Here is a 6,552-nt window from a genome sequence, read left to right on the forward strand (position 1 = left end):
TTTTAATTGGAATGTCCAAGATGATACATGATGTGGGACATTTTCCCATATAACTATTTTCCATTTGTTTATCTTTTTTAATGAGATGTCTGTTAAGGCCCTTGGCCCATTTTAAATCAGATTTTTGTTGTTGTTGAGTTTTATGAGCTCTTTGTATACTTTGGATAAATGTTTTATCTGATGTGTCTTTTCCAAATGTTTTCTCCCAGTGTATTGCTTGTCTTCTCATTCTCTTGACATTGTCTTTTGTAAAGAAAATGTTTTTAATTTTAGTGATGTCCAGGTTATCAATTATTTCTTTCATGTCTTTGGTGTTGTATTTATAGTCTTTGCCATTACCAAGGTCATCTAGTTTTCTCCTATGTTATCTTCTGGAAGTGTTATAGATTTGAGTTTTACATTTAGGTCTCCAATCTATTCTGAGTTAATCTTTGTGAAAGGTGTAAGGTCTGAACCTACAATTTTTTTTTTTTTGGCATGTGGATGTCTAGTTGTTCCAACACCATTTGTTTAAAGTACTATCTTAGCTCCATTCTACTAATTATATTGTCTTTGCTGCTTTATCAAACATGAGTTCACTATATTTTTAGTTTTTTTTTTTCCCCCCCTCTGGTCTCTCTATTCTGTTCTGCTGATCTATTTGCCTACCCTCTTGCTAATACTACACTTTCTTGATTAATATAGCTTTAAGTAAGTCTTGAAGTTGGGTAGTGTCAGTTGTCTAGTCTAGGCCTTTTGCCTCTTCATAAAAACCCTGGAATTAGTTTGTCAATGCCCACAAAATAACTTGCTAGTATTTTGATTGGGATTGCCCTGAATAGCAATGCAAGTTGGGAAAAAACTGACATCTTGGCAATACTGAGTCTTTCTATCCATAAAGATTGAAAAGCTCTCCATGTATTTGGTTCTTCCTTGATTTTTTTGTATTAGATTTTGTTTTCCTTATATAGATCTTTTACATATTTTGATAGATTTGTACCTAAGTATTTCATTTTTTTGGAGTTTTAATATAAATGGTATTATGTTTTCAATTTCAAATTTTACTTGTTCATCAGTGTGAGGTTTCTTTGTAGATTTCTCCAGACTAAATAACCATCAAGTCTTTTGTTCAATCAGATCTTTCTGTAGTCCTACTCATGTTGACAAAATCAAGTATGAAGCATTTTGTGAGTTTTTTTTCTTCCTAAGTTTCTATGCCATGTTAGAAGATTCTGATTAAATTGATTCATGTGTTAATTCACTTTTCCACACTGAGAAAGTTACATTTATATTTATTTCTCAAAAATAACAACTAACAGTAGGTAGCTATTCTGAGGCAGACATTATTCTTATAACTTTGAATATATTATCTCAATTGATGTACAAAATAACACTATATATTATTATCCCTACTTTATTGATAAGGAAATTGTGGATAGATGTTAAGACACATTCCCAAATTTACAGCCAATTTATCCAGAGTACCTGTAACCATTACCACTATAATTGGCTTCCTTTCAAATTATTTTTCTCCCTTAGACAAAAAAATACTGAACAATAAATAAATATGTCATACTTTATAATGCATAACTGTGACTGACCAGTTCTAAAAATCTGAAATGGGAAAAATTATATCTGTCAGATGGACCCAAATACCTGTCTGTACATGATCAACGGCCTTCAAATTTCCTTTAGTAACTTAATAAATGTAAATGTAACTTTGTAGACTTTAGAAAAGTAGTTTCCATTCACTTCCGGATAATCAGCAATAGAATGATTCCTTCATCATCATAGATGTCTTATTGGAGTTATTAAAGCAGAAACAAATAATCATATACTAACCATATATACAGATAAGAGACTTCCTAATTGATGAGGAAACTGGACTAAGTGACCTCTGGATTAGTTTTTAATCAATTTATATCTGCCCAGAGAAATAGGTGTTTCCAGTAGCTAGCTCTTCTTCATTGAGGAATGAAAGAATGTGTAATATAAAAAAAAATATATCATTATATTTAAGTGTAGAGTATAAGAACTTTACATTTTTAAGGAATTATACTTTAAATAAATGTTGAAATAGAAGAGCTTTTATATTGATTTTTTTAGAACATTACTAAAGCAGAGCATTTAATTGCCTGTGTATTTTGATGGGTAGATTCAGATTTTACTGCTTTTAGATCACTTTTAATAACTCTACCTACACATGAAGTAATATAAATTCTAAATGAATCACTTCAAAATGATACAGATCATCAAAATCTGAAAGAGAAAACTTATAAAACACTGGACATTTAGTTTAAAAAGATAAAGAATTAATAAAACCTAGACAGTGCTTTTACAGTTTGTAAGCATCATAGGATTCTAAAACAACCTTTTAATGAAGATATTATTTTAAGCTTATTAAAAGATGAAAAAAATCGATCTTTGCATATTCTATTACCAATGCCTAAAAACGTTTTCTGCTTCTGACAGGCTTCAACTAATTTCAAAGCCCAGCTTAACTGAGTCTTCTATTGTGATTCCCTTCTCCAATTTCCACAAATAAATTTTCACCCATCTCTTCCTGTACTTATTTCTAGCAAAGCATACATGTTACCGCTGAATTTATTTTATATTCTCTTCTTTACTGAGTGCTGAACATCTAAGCTTTAGGGACTAGATATTATTCTCCTTTATACTTTCAACATCTATCAAAATTCCTGGCACAGAGCAAGTACTTAATAGATTTTCTTAAATAATTAAAACATTGGGTAAGCTAATTATGTAATATCATATAGCTAGAGTATAATAAAGTGAACATAGATTTCCTGCAATAAATTTCTGCTTTCTGAAGATCTACAGCCATTCCATTAACATAGTAAAAAAAATACTACAGCTATAACTTGTTTTTAAATTTTTGAAAATCAAGATGACAATTTTTCTGAATTTATCGTGTTTTTGTTTAGTTGGTTTTTTTCCTTTGTTGCTATTTTATTTAACCAATCAAAGCAACACTAAAAATTTACTAAAGCATGTATGCCTTCCAGTAGCACATTCACACCTTCACAAAGACACAAGAACACCCTCTATCTAAGTCAATACTGCTGATATGGCTAATTGACTTTACATAATGAAAAAATCAATATAACATTTGATTTTCTTGAAGTTAATAGTGTGTTTCTTATGATCATCTTTACTTCACTTTTATATGGCCGTTTAGAATTTTAAACACAGTAATATTAGGCCAAGGCTTGTAGAAACTTACTTATTTGTTGTTAGTATACAATTGTAATTATTTGATTTCTTCTTGCAAAGTTAACCTTTTTACAGCATTTATAACCATTAACAATTAAATAATGTATTTTCTTCTGTCAAGCTGTATTAATTATTTTTATTGGCTATTTTCTTCAAGCCTTTAAAAATGTATATTATTTAAAATGAAAAGTCCTGTACAAGCTCCTTAGAGAGAATGTGAGAAATACATAAAAGATGCCTTCATCTAGGAACAGACATTTTACAATATTTGGCTTCCTTCTTCCCAGTAATTTTCTAAGCAACATTAAGTAATTATTTCATATGGAGGATTACATTGCAAATAAACCTTACATCCTGCTTTTCAGAATTATAAAAATGTTAAAAATAACATTTGACTAAAAAAGTGAATATATATTCATTGTAGAAAATTTGGAAAAAAAATGATAAAAGTATAAACAAAGAAATATTAGAAAATCCACTAGCAATCTTGTCATCTTTTGTAAGCACTGTTAGTATGTTGGTGACCTTCCCTTCCAGGATTTTTTTTTCTCCCTGGTATTTAACAAACCTGTAGTTCAGTTGATGGGGTCAGGCCACGCTTTAAGTTTTGGTTACCGGTTAACCAAGATTTGAGTTATAGACCCCAGGAAAAGCCAAGTAGTTTAATTAAAATAAAATGGATTTTTTCCCAGTTGACTTTTTTATTGTGACCTTTGAGTATGGAGGAGAAGTATAATATTTTCTGGGAACAAAGAAATTGCTATTTAGTTTATAAAATTTATATTACACACACAAAAACAAAACAAAACAAAACAAAACCCAACACACCATTGCTCCTGTTTTCCTCACAGAAGATTCTTCTCATTACACAAAGCTAGGATCTCAGAGATTGTCACTCAAAAATCTCACAAAAACAGTAATAGAAAACAAATGGTAATTATTCTGGATCTTATGTTTCACTGAAATACAATTTTAATAAGCTAGTTTCCATGAGGCATTGTGATATAGAAGAGGCACAAATGCAGTCTTTTGTTTCCTTCAATGAAGTTATGGTATTAGGACTTACATTCAAGTCTTTAATAATTTTTGAGTTAATTTTTGTTGTAAAATAGTGGTTGAGTATCATTTTTTCACGTGTGGCTTTCCAGTTTACACAATTTATTGAAAAGATTTTCCTCATTGTGTATTCTTGGCTCCTTTGTTGTAAATTAACTGGGCATATATGTATGGGTTTATTTCTGGCTTTTTGGTTCCATTGATCCATATGTCTGTTTTTATGCCAATACCTAATATTTTAATTACTAGAGTATTATAGTATGGTTTAAAATCAGGGAGTATTATGGCTCTAGTCTTTGTTCTTCTTTCTCAAGTTTGCTTTAGCTATTTTTTTTTCAATTCCATATAAATTTTAGAATTATTTGTTCTATTGATTTGAAAATGCCATTGGAATTTTGATAAGTCTTGTAATGAATCAATAGATCGCTTTGGATTGTATGGACATTTTAACAATATTGATTCTTCTAATCTATTAGTGCAAAATATTTTCCCACTCATTTGTGTCTCTTAAGTTTCTTTCAGTAGTGTTTTATAGTTTTCAACAGAAAGGTATTTCGCCCTCTTGGTCAAATTTATTTCTAAGCATTTTATTCTTTTTAATGCAATTGCAAATTATTTCCTGTATTTCTCTTTCTGGTAGTTCCTTATTAGTATACAGAAAGACAACAGATTTGTGTGCATTAGTTTTGTATCTTGCAACTTTACTCAATGTATTAGTTCTAACAATTTTTTTTTGATGGAGTCTTTAAGGTTTTCTACATATAATATCATGCCATTTGCAAATAGTGACAGCTTTACTTTTTTTCAAATTTGGATGCCTTTTATTTCTTTTTCTTGCAAAACTGTTCTGGCTAGGACTTCCTATACTATTTTGAATAAAAGTGGTGAAAGTCGGCATCCTTGTCTTGCTCCTAATCTTAGAGAAAATGATTTCAGGATTTCAGGGTTTTTTTTGTTTTGTTTTGTTTTTTTACCATTGAGATGATGTTAGCTGTAAATTTATCATATGCAATCTTTATTATGTTGAAGAATGTTCCCTCTCTGCCCACTTCGCTAAGAGTTATCATAAAGATATGTTGAATTTTGCTAAATGCTTTTTCTGTACCTATTCAAATGATTGTATGATTTTTATCCTTTTTGGTAATGTGGTTTATCATACTGACTGATTTGCAGATGATGAACAATTCTTTCATCACTGAATAATCCCCATTCAATTGTGGAGTATGTTCCTTTTGATGTATTGTTGAATTTAGCTTGATAATATTTTGTTGAGGATTATTGTAGCTTTGTTCACAGAGATATTAACCTGTATTTTTTTTTTTTTGTCTTGTAGTGTTCTTGTGTATTTCTTATAACAAAGTAATGCTGCCATCATAAAATAAGTTTGGAACAATTCCTTCCTTTTCAACTTTTTGGTTGAGTTTGAGAATAATTTATATTAATTCTCCAAAAGTTTAGTAATATTCACTAGTGAAGTCATCTGGTCCTAGACTTTTCTTTGTTGAGAGGTTTTTGATTACTGATTTAATTTGTTTACTTGTAATCATTCCATTCATATTATCTATTTCATTTGATTTACTCTTTGCAGGCTGTATATTTCCAGGAATTTATTCATTTCTTCTAGGTTGGTCAATTTATCGACATATAATTGTTAATAGCAGTCTTTAATGATCCTTTGCATTTCTGTGGTATCAATTGTAGCTCCTCTTTCGTATCTGATTTTATTTTTTGAATCCTTTTATTTTCTTGGTGAGTCTGGCTAAAGGTGTGCCAGTTTTGTTTTTCTTTTCAAAGAACCTGAGCTGAAATCCAGAGTAGGACACTTAAATGACTGAGCCATACAGGCACCACTCTATTGTCTTTTTAATCTCTGTTTCATTTATTCCACTCTAATATTTGTTATTTCCTTTCTTCTACTAACTTTGAGCTTTGTTTGTTTTTCTTTTCATAATTCCTTGAGGTATAAAGTTAGGTTGTTTTAGAATTTTCTTGTTTCTCGAGGTAGGCATTTATCCCTAAGAACTTCCCTGTCAGTACTGCTTTTGCAGTACTTGTAAAACACAAGTTTCAGTATGTTATATTTCCATTTATGTTTGTCTCAAGGTATATTTTGATTTCTCCTTTGACCCATTGGCTGTTCAATAGCATGGTGCATAATTTCCACATTATTTGTCAATTTCCATTATTTGCTGGTTTCATACCATTATGGTAGGAGAAGATGCTTGATAGATTTTAATTCTCTTAATTTTATTAAAATTTGTTTTGTGGCCTAATATATGCTAT

The sequence above is a fragment of the Canis aureus genome, chromosome 30 (genome assembly GCF_053574225.1).
Source record: "Canis aureus isolate CA01 chromosome 30, VMU_Caureus_v.1.0, whole genome shotgun sequence".
Classification (NCBI taxonomy): domain Eukaryota; kingdom Metazoa; phylum Chordata; class Mammalia; order Carnivora; family Canidae; genus Canis; species Canis aureus.